Source organism: Spinacia oleracea, chromosome 4, assembly GCF_020520425.1.
Source record: "Spinacia oleracea cultivar Varoflay chromosome 4, BTI_SOV_V1, whole genome shotgun sequence".
NCBI lineage: Eukaryota > Viridiplantae > Streptophyta > Magnoliopsida > Caryophyllales > Amaranthaceae > Spinacia > Spinacia oleracea.
The window spans coordinates 114473553-114488278 of record NC_079490.1 but is presented as its reverse complement, the minus strand read 5'-3'; the positions used below and the strand labels follow the sequence as shown (position 1 = coordinate 114488278).

General features: G+C 36.2%; 1 long non-coding RNA gene across 1 annotated transcript; it reads left to right on the top strand.

Annotated features, from left to right (window-relative positions):
- Positions 1 to 1511: 1511 nt before the first annotated feature.
- On the top strand, positions 1512 to 6668 carry LOC110787038 (uncharacterized). Its single transcript, XR_002533013.2, has 4 exons — positions 1512 to 1710; positions 3755 to 3817; positions 6055 to 6177; positions 6273 to 6668. It is a non-coding gene; the product is annotated as an uncharacterized lncRNA (long non-coding RNA).
- The last annotated feature ends 8058 nt before the right edge of the window (positions 6669 to 14726 follow it).

The window sequence follows — 14726 nt, the reverse complement described above, 5'->3', positions numbered from 1 at the left end:
CTATTGCCAAAGAGGACTCAGAGTTCTCTTACAACTGATCCTTCTTTCTTGACCCGCCTTCTCCATACCACCTTCCTATAAGAAGTAAGTAAGTTGCTCATTTCTTGACCCTCCTTCTCCATAGAGCTCCTTCCACTGCTTTAGTTCGTTCAGTACTGCACCCTCATAAGCAAAACTATCAGAAACTGCAGTACAGGAAGTGCAAAGTTGTAAGATTTAACATTTTATATAGTGTTTGAAATAAATTTTCAAGTTCATATTCTTGGATTTTACAATTCATTACTTGATTCTTTGCTTGCCTCAGATCCTCCATGTTTAGAGGCCTCAAAATAACCAATTAAACCTCTGAATAAACAAACATTAATACGAACTCCTGATAACTCACAAGTAAATTACTAATTAGGCTTAATCCACAATCCTCAATATCAATATTAAGGGATCTGTAGACAACAAATTCATTTCTGGAATCTATCATTAAAAGGAAGGAAAAATAGACAAAATCAAATTATCATGTTAAATTGAATTAAATTTCCACAAAAATTCATCTCAAAGTAACACAACCCAAAAATCTCATTCTCAAAAACTAAACTTCAAATTTCCAATAATCCCACCAATCTCAATAAATATACAAAATAATAAAAGCAATTTGCATCTCAAGTACCCCTAAATTTTTTATTCCCTGCAAATTTGCAACCACAATTACAAACGCGAAACCAAGAGAAAGAGAAAAAAGAGAGATTAGCAGAGAATTGACCATCTGGATCGAATTGAAAATGAAGGGAGATGTTCTTGGAGGTTTCAACCCACCAAACAGGACCCACTTCTTCAACCTTCTGCAACTTCTCGGGTTCCTTCCTCTTCTTGGAGTTTGCGGAATTGGCCAGCCTTCAACCTTCGTCGGCGACAATGGTGGATTCGCCAGACTTCCCACCACTTGCACCACCAAATCACTGGAAGAAGATCAATGGCTGTTGATGAATTGGGGGTGAGATCGAACCCTCATGGAGCCTTGTGTTTCTGAGTAATTTGAGGTGAATCTGCCATTGATGAATTGGGGGTGAGATCGAAATCGCTTCAAATATCCCCTTTTTGTCCCGAATTCACCCAAAGAACACCCAGATTTTGTAGCGTTTGAGTAGAATTCAAGGAAGAAGAACAGGGGAGATGAGAGAGAAAGCGAAGAAGATTGAGATTCTTTTTTTTTTTTTGATTTTCTTTAGGGTTTTTCATCCTTAATAGCCCCAAATATGAATTAAGGGTAGAATGGTAAAACACAGCTAACGGCAGACTAACGTCCGTTAAGTACAGGTGCATTTAATGAACAGTACGGAAAAATAGGGGTATTCTATGAATTTTGAAACGCGCAGGGGTATTTGGTGCATTATTGCAAACCTCAGAGGCATTTCATGAAAAAACCGTTAAAAAAACAAAAATTAAAAATACTTAAAACAAAAAATAAGACACGTCCGGATTCTAAGTCATAGAACTTTCCCTCGAAAAAAAAAGTCTTCAGAAAAATTAAAAACCCTCCATCAACCTAAACCCTCATCCGCGAAAAAACCTCCATCAGTGAAAACCTCCGCCCACGAAATACTCCAGAAATTGAAACCCAACCTCCATCAACAAATTGACGACGATATTGCTACAAAAGCTTCAGACACAATCGGCACCGCACGAAGCCGTCGGTGAACCATTCCAAAACCGTCTTCGGTTCGTCCTCTTCCTCTTCTCTATTTGTAATTTATTTAGTGATTTGGTTTAGTTTTCTAGGCTTGTCTTTTTGCTAGTTTGTTCATTATTGCTTTTTATAGATTACAATGAGGAGCAATTTTATGATTTGTTGCTTAAGACTTCGAATTTTGAATTTAAATGGATTATTGTGTACATAATTAACATTGTTGGATGATTTAGGCTTTAAATATATGTTTTGTGTTTTAATGTACTTGGTAGTTTAGTTTGAGCTTAATTAATCGGTGATGGTTATTTCTGTATCCGAAGCACCGTATTAGTTGTTTATTTGTTATTTGTTTATTATGAATGAAGTGTGTGAACTTTGGGTTTTATGTAACGTTGTTGCAGTGGCAATTGAATATCGGAAACAATCTCTGAGTCTTATCGAATTTGCTTCACTTGAGCAGTCGATCTTGCCTTGTGCTTCTAAAAAACTCATGTCTATATTTTCTTGCTGGAGTGTGGGTTCTATGGGGGAAACAAACATGACCTTGTTTTTCTAAGTTGCTCATAGGGGTATGCTTGAAGGTGAAGCCAATCAAGCCATCTCATTTACAGTATAGTAGTAGACTTTAAAAAGTAGTAGCCATCTCATAGGGGTCTACTTGTTGTGGACTGGAAATTTACTTTAGCTCTTGCTGATGCTGTCTGATCTAAATTTAAAAGTACTTATCTTGTAATATGGACTTCAAATTATCGAGAAAGGTTATGTTTTACAGGTCATAATATGAAGCTTTAGAGGTCCATCTTTTTTGTTGATACAAAAGGTTGTTTCTTGTTTGCTGATTTTATGGTTTCTGAGTTTTGATGGTTTGAATTTGTATATCACAATGGAAATTTTGTTCGTGTGATTCATAATTCTATTTTCTGGAGTTAGAATATGTAGAATAGAGTTTGGTGGATTGAAAATGATTGTTTTCTGGAGTCAGAACATAGGCAGAGTGAAGTTTGGAGGACTGAAAATTGTTGTTCCTAGAATTGGAAATTGTCTATATTGGTCAAGATATTCGTGTTCAACATTGAACTATATAGGGGTTGAGTTGGTGTTTGTCTATGAGAATTCAGATGTTTGACTTTATACCAGGTGTTTGCCAAATCCATGCTTATATCCTTGTTCATAAAGTCTTAATTGTTGAGAGCATGAGAATTAGTTTTCTTGGATAGTTACATGCTATGCTAATTCAATTTGAAATGATTGAATTCTGCACTTACGGCTTATAGTTAGCTTGCTATATGTCTACAGTTAATTGCTTTTGCAAATGGTAGAGACTTGAGCACTCAGTCACTTTGGCTGAATGAAGCTAGAGGTTATTTATTTTTTGAACTCAGATAACTGTTTATTAGAGAGAGAATTGTGGTTGTGTAGTATATTTCTTTTAATCTTAATACAGCAAACTTACAGTGTGTGTAACAGTGTAAATATGGTGTCTGAAATTGTTTTGTTTATTTGATCCTCTGGATTTTTAACATAAACTTTACAGAATCTGATGCACTATCTATTTTGCATATGACTGTCAATCTTTCAGACTTAAAATTAAACGCCTTAGCATCAGTTTAGATAATTTATGTTTAGAAATCACTCATAGAAGTAATGTGGTTAATTTTTTTTTCTAGTGAAGACTTAATTTTCAAGAAACATGTCTTTGTATGTGCGTGCAGACTAAATGCATTAATTTTCTCATGTCTCTGACTCGAATGTGGTTTTCTCACTCACAATATTCCTTGTAGCTCAATAGTCAATCAATAAAATTTCACGCTCGTTAGCTAATGGCCTTATGCACCATATTTGAAATGATATGTGACATAGGTCCTTATATTTTCAACGTTTCTATAACACAAAGACTTTGAATCTGTTGTCTAAAAATCCATATCCCAGTGCAAATGTGTGCTGTCAAATGGAAAGCTGGCATGGAGGTGGACTAAATATAATGCATCTAGTATCAAAAGAGTATGAACTATTTGAGACCTTGAGGCTTTATAAGCTTATTTCAAAATATCATGTTTATTGTTTCAACTGATGTAGGCTCAAGCATGTCAGAACCTAATGGATGAGACAGACAAGGAATTTAAAAAGATGTCTGAGAGGGTAAGTTGTTGAAGTTTGAGTCACTCTCTCTTCTTAGTTTCTGCTCCTGCATACTTGGTTTCTGCTCTTGCATATTATGCGGTGCTTCAGTTGTTGTTGTTGGTCTACTTTCTGCTAGTATCTGCTTCTGAATTTTGCTACAGGGATTCAGTTTTGATGTGCCGGCTGTTGGTACTACAATCTAGTTGTGATTTCAATTAGTACTATTTGCTCGAGATTTTTGATGTCTGATCAAACTAATTAGGATTTACATGTTGTTGTGAATTCACATATGCTGTTGTGTTAATTTTGTGTATTTTTATCTTTATATTATGTAAAATTTTATGTCTTTTATCATGTAAAAACACTGAAAATTTATGTTTGCAATGCTATGAACTGACTTACTGAATATTTGCATATGTGCAACATGCTTTTTTATATCATTGTTTCAAGATTGATTACTTCGCACTGCAATGTATACATTTGCTCGGTTTCACCCTTTTGGGGGTATTTGCAGCAAATTTTGCAACATTCTCCCCAATTCTTCCTCCAGAAGCCGTGAGATTTGTTTCAACACGTTCGGCATTGATTCTGCTCTTATATGTTTGAGATGATTTTGTTGTGTAATTTTTAAATTATCCAGGACAAAAGAGTTTTAATTAAAATATGCCACCTTAGTGTGCAAGGGGTTGTTTGAAATTACTAGAGCTATCAAGGCCTTACACGACAATACCTAATGTGACCTGAATAGATATGATCTTGCGTTTGATTTGCACAGAACCATTGGCCTGACAGGATAAAACTAATATGCATCTAGTCAATTTGGTGCGAAAACCTGCTTTGTGCTGCTCACAGGTACCCTAATAAGCATGATTGTCGGTTTGATTATCAGGCTGCTGCTCAGAATGCTATAGCTAAAGCCAATCCGATTGTCAAGGCAGCATGATGATAAGTCAATAGTTGCTCTTATTGATGTTTCTTGCGTTTAGTATTGTTGTATTCCTTCTCCTTCATCCTTATGTTTATAAACTGCTGTTGAGTTACCAAAGTTGACTCCTGCTGACTTTTTGTTTGCCAGCTATTTTGTTTTCATGGTTTTGGTTTTAAGTTCAATCGATTTCACGTGTTTGAGATTAACTGAGATTAAGCAAAAATATGGTGGTTTCCCTGTGATGAAACATTACCTCTACCTAAGAAGGAAAGCCAAGGGAATCCATGGGATTAAGATCAGTGGGTTCCCCATTGACACTGATAGTACATTGACCTTCACATAGAATATGACGCACTACTTTATCGGTTTTGGTCTTGTTAATGATCTGGAGAATGGAACTCTCCTGGTTTTGAAGAATTATGCTACCTGTGCTAACTTTTGTTTCTGGTATCTCATAAAATTCTCTAAGCAAAGTCTTAACTTCTTCACTAGTATTCATAACCTCACTAAACTCATTCCTTCTAACTGTTCTATCTACTATTGCTAGACAAACACTGGATGTCTGGATTTACACAGGACATGTTTGTAATCACTATCAATAACATCCATGCAGGCTTCATATCTGTTATAGGGAAAGACAACGTTATTTAGAAGCGGAGCGTCCTGTGTTTTTGAAAAATTTATGCCATGTTCTCTTCACATGATTCTTACATGACTAAATAAGTTTTACTGATGTTTTCTCCTTCCCAGACAATCTTTCTGCTTGCCGATTCTCACTTGATTTTCATAGTTTCTGTTAACGTGTTGTTGTTCTTTGTATATATTATACATTTATATACGAAGTACTTCACATGTCATACTGGGTGTCAATACGAGATGCATTTCTTCATCGTAAAATTATTGCAGGCCATATATTTCCTCTTCTAACTTTTAGTTTTGAGTTGGTCCGAATGTAATGCCATTGTGCTCTAACTTTTGCTTGCTAATCGACTTGCTGTTGTTCCATAGTTTATCGAAGGGATCCATTTTCTTGTACTGATGATTTGCTCTAGTTTTATCTGCCTAATTGACTTATTGGTGGGTCAGTACTACCAGCTTTTTGGTGAAAGGCTAACATAGAGAATATAGATAGTGTCTTACGACTATTAGAAGAAAATGGATAAATAAATTTCCTCTTCTCACTTATTAGTTTTCCTCCCTACTACACGTTATTTTAGTTCCTTTCTTGTACACGGTCTCTTTATCCAATATTCTGTAATTGATTAGTTAATAGTCTATATGCTGGATAAACTAAGAGTGGACACTGACATTTATCTTTCATATTTAGGTAGTGGAGCTTCAGATGATGAATCTGTTGGATTTGGAAGCTAGGCCTCCGTAGGTCAGTCACTCAGTCAGTAAATCAGGGAGTAAGAGGAAGCTGAAAGAGGATTCAGCAGAAAAATAAATAGTAACCTCCAGTACCTGCTGCACTTGTACAGTTACCGATTCTATGATTTAAACTAAACTGTTATTCTTGCTTATCGAAACTGGTTTTTGCTGCAGTAAATCTTCTGCGGTATGTGCTCCTGCTACTGAATTTTGCTGCTGAGATTCAGTGTTTGAATCAATTTTCTGGATATAACCCTTCTTTATAATACAGTAATAAGGGAGAAGAAGAAGAACAAAAGGGGTGGGGCCCATAATTAATGAAGTTACCTGCTTCAAGGGGTTATAATTTACTATTGTGGTTTAATTTAAGGAAGTATTTATTCGTTTTCTAAATTGTTTAGTCTTAAAACATTTTTCAGCCTAGTATTTTAAGTAGTACTACCATTAATTCTTGAAAGCCTATTAGCTCAAATGGTAGAGCAATGTGCCACTGGGCCACGTACATATATGTAGGTTCGAGTCCTATATAGGCTGCAATTATATATGTATATATATAATATATATTATATATTCGCTCAAAAATATAAAAAATATAGCAATTTTAATTAAGATCCGACTCAATAGCGGAAACTAAGATATGCATCGCCTCGAACAATGAGGCGACACCATAGATTATCATATACATCGCCTCAAACGAAGTAGGTACCATAGAGTACTATATGCATCACCTCAAACTAAGCAGGCGACACCATAGAGTAGCATATGTGTCTCCTAAACGTAATAGGCGACACCATAGAGTACCATTTACATCGCCTAAAACGAAACAGGAGACACGATAGAGAGCCATATGCGTTGCCTAAAAAATACAGGCGACACGATAGAGAACCATATGCGTCGCCTAAAACGAATTAGGCGACTCAAAAAGTACACACAAATCCATAGAATTTCCTCTCCGGAGTCGCCTCCAACATAAGAGGCGACACATAAACCGACCTACATTGTCGGGTCACAGGCGACACATAAAGGGGGTACCTATAGAATCGCCCCCTGTGGAGTCGCCCATGAGGCGACTCTATAGGTGGTTAAGAGGCGACTCCAAAAGGGTTTTTTGTAATAGTGGAAGCATGTAATTGCTACATTAGTTGTAGGGTCATCTAGTTTGTTTTAAGTCCTTTCAAGGCTGGAACTTAATGGCTATTTTGTTCCATAATCAGCATACCTAAATTTTTGCTTCAAACACAGAAAGACTCACATTCAAGAAAAACAAAAATAATGTTTATGTGTTTATTTGAATGAAATGGTCATTTACGGGTTGAGTCATGTATGCTTGATTAAAACAAACAACACTTTAACAATAAGGAACTTTACTAGGTTCAAATCAATCTCTTGATTTGAGTTCCACTAACCTTTAGCATTGTTGCTTAGACCATATCAAAAAGGTAACATTCAAAAGCTCTATTTTGGTGGACTTTTGAAAGTTAATTGATTTCTTGATCATTCAAGACAAGCTAGTCTTACTTGTTGAAAGTAGACCTGATCAAGATGAGCCCCGCCCGTAGGCCCGGCCCGGCCCGCCCGAAATTTTTGCGGGTTTGGGCAGAATTTTCTGGCCCGGTTTTCGGGCCCGGCCCAACCCGGCCCGAAAATTTTATTTTTTTGGGCGGGTTTGGGAAACACAAAAATACACTTTTTAGTATAAATTTGGCCCGGCCCGAAAATGGCCCGACATAGCGGGCTGATTTTTTACGCTCAAGCCCGGCCTGAACCCGACCCGGCCCGCCATTTGATCCGGTCTAGTTGAAAGTAACAAAAGATATGAACTATAGAGTTCAAAGTCAAAGAAAGATTTTATGACTTTATTATTTCACATGGTTTTGAGTGAATATGGATTTATTTACTCAAAATGATATAAGCTTGAATTTGTTTGGCAATTTCAAAGATTTATAGAAATGTATAAAAACGTCCACTTGGCAAGAAATCATAAATATCTAGGTCAGATCATGTTGATGATTACTTAAGTCAAGAATGATCATCAATGATTGTGTGTTGTAATTTCACGATCGTGCTCCATAGGATATGGTATATCTAAATTGGAATGATCGAAGTCAATTGGTACTTGATTCGATCAATGATGAATCACAAAGAGTTTTCCTATAATTTCTAAAACAAAATGCTTAACTACCATCAACCTAAACCAAATTCGTCAAAGCTATTGAAAAGTAATTTCAGAATATCTTTTCAATACTATATATATCTAAAGAGTTGCTAAACTCAGTGGGAGCTTAGTGTTTGTTATTCGACAAACTAAGGCCCAAGTATAGATATATGTCTCATTGTGATTGATTTAAATGAGACACAGGGTATTGTTTCTACCACGATTTTTTGAGAACATAATGTTTGTTTGCTCGAAATAGTGTCCTTTTGGAGATTCGTTTCCAAAATAAAAAGTGGGAGAAAATAGACCTCGAAAGTCTTCGAGGCGAACAACAAACATAAACGGACATTCCGGAGGCTTTTAGACGTTCTTCAGAAAATCCGAACACTTATTCTTTAAGGATTTTAGAAATGGCTTTAAAGAATAGACATCTCTTAGAAGACTTGACAAGTGCTTCAAGGAGAACATAATATTCAAAGGACTTTCAAGTATCTGTTGATAGTCTGTTGTTTGATGTTCTATACCCAAGTAGGCATAGAGTTCAGGTCACTGAAACTATAAGATTCTTCTATTTGATAGTGAAGAAACCTACAACTTGCAACCAAACTATTATCATGTAGATTAATGAGTTTGTGACTTGTAAGAAAGCTATGACGAAACCCAAATTCCCTAAAATGGTTAAAGGCCATATATAGACTCAATTTTTTAAATGGTTAAAGGCCATAAAACAGAATCAATGTTTTGATGACAAAATTGACATTTTGTTGATTTGCAAGAATGGTTTACACCTATTGGTTGCAAATTGGTTTTAAGGATAAAAACCATCAAACATGGAATCGTGTTCACACACAAAGCTAGTTAGTTGCTAAAGGCTACAAGCAAATTCATGGCATGGATTGTGTTGAAACCTCATGCATAATCGTAATGCTCAAGTCTATAAATCAAGTAATGATTGCATATCGGTACATATGGCAATTGGATGACAAAACATCTTCCTCAATCAAGCAATGAGTCAAATAAATGCTTGAAAAGGAAAGCTAGCTTAAAAATTCGAAGTACAGATTTAAGCAAGCAATTGGGAATTGGAACTGTATTTTAGTGAAGCTAATAAGTATTTTAGTTTCATAAAATGTACATGATTCTTATAGATATATAAGAAGTTTAGTGGGAGTACGTAAAACTTAATTGGTCCTATGTGTATCACATACATATCTCTCTATTGTAAAATAACATTCAAATGCTAATGACCTAGATTTTAAATTATTCATCAATGATGGACCAAGGAGAAACTTAGTACATACTAGGTAATAAGATCTATTCACAAAGTTCTTATAATATTGTTTTAGATTAAGTAATGGCATTTGCTAAATCAAACACTAAAGACTCCATTGGAGATATTCGACCCATATGAATAAATCTAAGAAATGAGTGTTTGAACTATGTATAAGAATTTATTAAGTTAAACGTCAAAGAATTCACCTATATTATACATTAAAGAATTTAGCTGGATTCAGTATCTATGAAACTGAATGAGCTAAATTTACATGAATAGAATTCAATTGGGAATTATTCTGCAAAAGAATTTATCATGTATGATATAATATGAGGATCGCCAAAAATGTATCGTATGGCTTTAGGCATAACGAACATATACCAATCTCTATTGGTCTAAGTAAAGATCAAGTAGATTGAGATCAAGAAAAACTTATGGTACTTGAAAAGGTACATAGGAATAATTCTTGATTCAAGGAAATGAAGATATGCTAAATATTGATGCTACACGCATAAACACTGGCAAAGGATCAAGCAAGATCCCTTTGGAGTTAACCATTGGCAAGAACGAGCTATATGCATCGTGGTTTGAAATGGCTACATGGATTGAAGATCATGAGTTGTTTGCGTGGGAAATTAAATATTAATTTCTATGTTCTAAGATACAGCTGGAAAGTCTTCCACCTATCCGTGAACTTCTTGGATAAGAAAATCCAAACAAAGCATCACTAGCAACCTATACAATTGAAGTACAGTACTTATTTCCTAAGAAGAAATGAAACATAGTTGTTTACGTTAAGAGTTCTTCACTGAACTTGGGTAGATCACATGTCTGCTGACTTGATGGTTCTTCATTGCGAAATGCGTATAACCACTATTGAAGTAAGAAAGACTAGATCACATAATAAACAAACTCAAAAGATCTTATCATCCTATCTCGAAAGACATTCGATGAAAAAGGATATTAAGATTGGGAAAGCATGATAACTAAACCTATGCAACAAGTGAAATACAACACTCACATTGTGGCACTGGAAGTCAAACATAGTTTTGAATTCCATTAATTATTTTAAAGATGGGTTAGAGGCTACATGGTTGTAAAACATTGGGGTTAAACATTTATCATATATGAAATGTATTTTCATATTCCATTTAATCTTGGTTTAGTATTAAATGACGTGTCCTTTCAATTTGACAATATATTCAAGATAGACAGTCAGGACCAGTCCTGTGACTAAGAAATGTCTATCAAGTGAACTTGAATGTCAAAAGTTGAAAATGGTCCCTGGTCGGAAGTTTTCTAAAGGTGGACGCATAGAAAACGCTAGACGACTAGAATTCAAGATGACTAGTAGTTATGTTTCTTGAACTATGTGGAGATGGAAATGTCGCAATCATTTGAATAGATACTTACTTGAAAAGATTAGTATCGGACAAACCTATGAAACTTTACTGTAAGAGATGAAAATCTTCCACAAGTAAATTTCATTACATTATTAAACACTAATCCTCAATACCTGAGTGATTTGAGATTACTTGTTTGAGAACTGGTTACTTTGACGCTGCCAAGCGTCGCACCGTAAAAGGAGACTATAACGGAAATGCTCAGGTAATCACCTACCAAACTAAGTCTAACCTCAAGATCACAAGATTCAGATTGTCCTCCCATAAATCGGGATGAGATGCTGAAAGTTGTACAAGGCCACTCGGAGAGCTAGAAACTGAAAAATGCATGGTCGTGCTCAGATGAATCACAGGTTGTGATTATCTGTTTATTTGATCAGTTGAACTCTGAAACCGAGAAATACCTCTGGACATAATAAGGATGACTACTCTTACCTTATGTTCATGAGCAGGCATCAAGTGACAAAGGAATTAGGAAATGCACACTTGTCCCTAAGGTCAAGTGGGAGACTGAAGGAAATAATGCCCTTGGTCCAACTATGCATTTAATGCTAAGTCTAATAAATGCGGTTTAGTATTATTTAACAAGTTAATAATTCAGTGAGTTCAAGTGAACTGAATGCCTAGCTAGAGGCCGCTTCAGTTCAAGTGGAATTAATAATATTAATCCACAACTTACTCTTGACTGAACCCGTAGGGTCACACAAATAGTACGTGAATGGATCAAGTATTTAAATGAATATAGTATTCATTAAGTACTCCATTTATGAACATTCATAAACGAAAAATCTTGGTTCAAGTGGGAGCTGAAATCGTCAAAAGGCAAAATAAAGAATACTCCGGAAATGATGATATTGCCGGAAACGGAAATATGGATCACGCGGAAATATAAATATTATCCAAGTCGTAGATGTTGCCGAAAAGAGAAACATGGCTCGTGTCAGAAAATATTATCGGAAATAGAAATATTGACGGAATCGGAAATATTGCCGGAAACGGAAATATTATCGGAATCGGAAATATTGTCGGAAAAGGAAATCATTTCCGGAATCGGAAATATTAACGGAAATGTAAATATTTATTCGAAACGGAAATGAATTTCGGAATCGGAAAACGAATCGGAAGCTCGACGAGCGACAAGACGGCAAACGAGTCGGCCCATCGCTCGATAAGCAACGCAGCACCATGGGCCGCGCCAAGCTACAAGCAAGGCAACAACCTCAGGGTCCACGCTAAGCTGCAAGCAAGGCAGCAGCACATGGGCCGCGCCAAGCCTGCGGCAAGGCAGCAGCTCATGGGCTTCGCCCAGCCAGCGAGCAGCGACTGCAAGGCCTGCCGAGGCATGGGCCGCAACGCACTGGGCCAAGGCAGCACGCACACCAGCGTGGCCCTTGTGGCTGCGTTGGGTTGTTTCTTCTTGGGCTCCAAGAATTATCCGATTCCTTAATTCCCAAGTAACCTTGGATTAAGTATTCCTAGTCTTACTAGAATTCAAATAATTAAGAGTTTAATTAATGTTGCAATTCTAATTGAATGAGAATTTCAATCCTACTAGGGTTGGTAATTCTATTCCTAGCAATACTCAAAATTCCTTATTTCCTACACTATAAATATGAGGCTAGGCCCTCATAATTAAATACATCAATTGAATTGAAATCATATTCTTTATTCCCATTGTGTTCAAGGGAGAACATAATACAAGCCTAACCCGAATACATAAAATCTTAAGTAAGATCCTAGTTGGTTGAACCTAAGGCGGATCCGACTTGTTCTTGTTCTGTTTGGGAGCAGCTAGGGAAAGCACACTTCACATTGTATGTCACCTAAATTATGCTAATTGACTATGTGGAAATTAATTTGGATTCTAGCTTTATGGTTTTTCCGCATGAATTTCATTGTTGTATTATTCATAACCTAATAGTCCCGATCCTAATTCCAGTAGAGGCCCTGATCCTTGTTCCCAATAGAGGCCCCAATCCTCGTTCCCAGTAGAGGCCCCGATCCTCGTTCCTAGTAGAGGTCCCAATCCTCGTTCCTAGTAAAGGTCCCGATCCTTGTTCCTAGTAGAGGTGTCGATCCTCGTTCCCAGTTTGAGGTTTATCCTCATTCCTAGTTCAGGTTTACCCGTTCCTCGTTTCCAGTTTGATGTTTACCTGTTCCTCGTCTTAGTTTGAGGTTTATTCATTCCTCATCATTAGAAAATGTCATATTGGATCATTAGGCTTTTGATTTTTGGAGGGAGGAGGAAGGTCCTCAAGCAAAGATTTTATGTGGAAGAAGGGGAGTGAGATGGTGTAAACGGGATTAAGAATAACCCTTCTTGGACTTGGAATATGATAGGTAGGGGTTGACACAACAACAAGGGTTTCATCAACTTCAACTTCCTCATGGACTTACTCTATAACATATGGCTTTTTAGCTTCAAAAAATCCTTCATCCATTGATCCAAAAGTCACATCATCATCCTCTAACTCATCCTTAACCTCCATTCTATGTTCCTCACACTCTTGGTTACCTATGGGCTCACTCAGTTGACCCTCATCCCCAACACAACTCGAATCATTATTTTCAATAATTTCTTGAAATATTCTAAATCTCTCAAGAGCAGCCTTACTAGCTTTAATAATCTCATTAGTAACCTCTTGAGATCTAGTACACTGAATCTCAATCTCACAGTTTAAACTTCTTAATTCCTCTAAGAAGCTACCTCTTCTTTCTGATTCGTGTTGAACATGATTGGGCAAGGGTTCACAATAATACACAGGAGAAGCAACAGTGGAATCATGATGCAAAACATTGATATCCCTGCAAGGTTAGAGAAGGAATTAGACTATGCATGATTATCATAAACATTAGAACGCACCTCATTATAACAATAATTCAAGGGAGAGGGGGTAGAAACATGTAGATTATGCTCATAATTTAGATTAGCACATGGAACATGAATGGCCATTTCATGCTCATATGAATCCCTTGCAAACCACATATAGTAATCCCACATATCATCCAAAGACAAGGCTCGAAAATCACCATTAAATCTACTTTCTATTACATCCCTTGTATACTCATTTAAACCACCAAAAGCAAAATAACAAGAATCCCAAGGATTGAAATTGTGTTAACCAATAAAATCATTTAGTCTATCGAAATACACCCAAAAAAGCTCATTTACAAATTTTGGGAAAGAATAATAAACCATTTCTTTCAAAGACAAACTAAATAAAAGAAAATATATACATGGTCTCAAAGAACTGGAAGTTCTCCGAGACTCAAGAAAATAATATATACCACAAAATTAATAGCAGAAAATTAAACCGTTTCACCGGCAACGACGCCAAAATTTGGCAGGATAAATTTCACTCCTATCAAAGATAAACCTAACATTCAACAACTAGAAATATAGCAAGGGAATTAAGTAGGGATCGTATCCACAGGGAAATAATATTTTTTCTACTACTAATCGACAGGTCTAGACTATTGGTAATAATAAAGGGGTTGGTTTAAGTGATTATAAAAATGCCAATATTAAAAGAATCTAGGGCAAAGGTTCTCCACAAATGCATAACATGATTGGAAAACGGCAATAACAATCAATCAATAACCATAACTAGGAAAACATGCATCTCTCGAATCTTATGAATTCCTTAGGAAAAACAACTAGCTGACTCTCGAAATTTATTAGAAACAATTCGTATCTAATAGCCACAAATCATTAACATCAGATTGTACCTCTCGGGGCATAATCTAAGATTCATCAAACTCAATCAAAATAGTCCAGCCGGACAGAATTGACGAAC